General features: G+C 40.9%; 1 protein-coding gene across 1 annotated transcript in view; it reads left to right on the top strand.

Annotated features, from left to right (window-relative positions):
• The window catches only part of LOC116685806 (SH3 and multiple ankyrin repeat domains protein 3), a 122,862-nt gene that overhangs the window by 96,768 nt on the left and 25,671 nt on the right, over positions 1-423 (top strand). The gene's annotated exons all lie outside the window — the stretch shown is intronic.

Here is a 423-nt window from a genome sequence, read left to right on the forward strand (position 1 = left end):
GGGGGGGTGTGGAGAGTAGAATGTGAGTGTATGGAAACCTGTGCTTTTCCAGGTGATTAAGGTCTCTTCAGTGACCCACATGTGCTCCGATGCACTCACAGCACACTGCGACTACAACAAGCTCACATGCACGTCAGAAAGGGTTTTATATATCTGCTTTTACATTAGTATTTCTTCACTTGTTCTTAAAGATGCAGATCTTTTTATTGAAAAACCAAAATACTTGTAGTACTGAGGCCTGCCGTGAGATATCACGGATTATGAGAATGTCCTTCATTGGAAACTGCCTACATAAGTTGTTTATGCAGCAATTACAACTCACATTTAGCTTCATTTGAAGGTCCCATGGCATGAAAATGTCACTTTATAAGGTTTATTAACAATAAGATGCGTTCCCCCAGTGGCTAGAAATGGTGATAGGTG

This window comes from Etheostoma spectabile, unplaced genomic scaffold (genome assembly GCF_008692095.1).
Source record: "Etheostoma spectabile isolate EspeVRDwgs_2016 unplaced genomic scaffold, UIUC_Espe_1.0 scaffold271, whole genome shotgun sequence".
Taxonomy (NCBI): domain Eukaryota; kingdom Metazoa; phylum Chordata; class Actinopteri; order Perciformes; family Percidae; genus Etheostoma; species Etheostoma spectabile.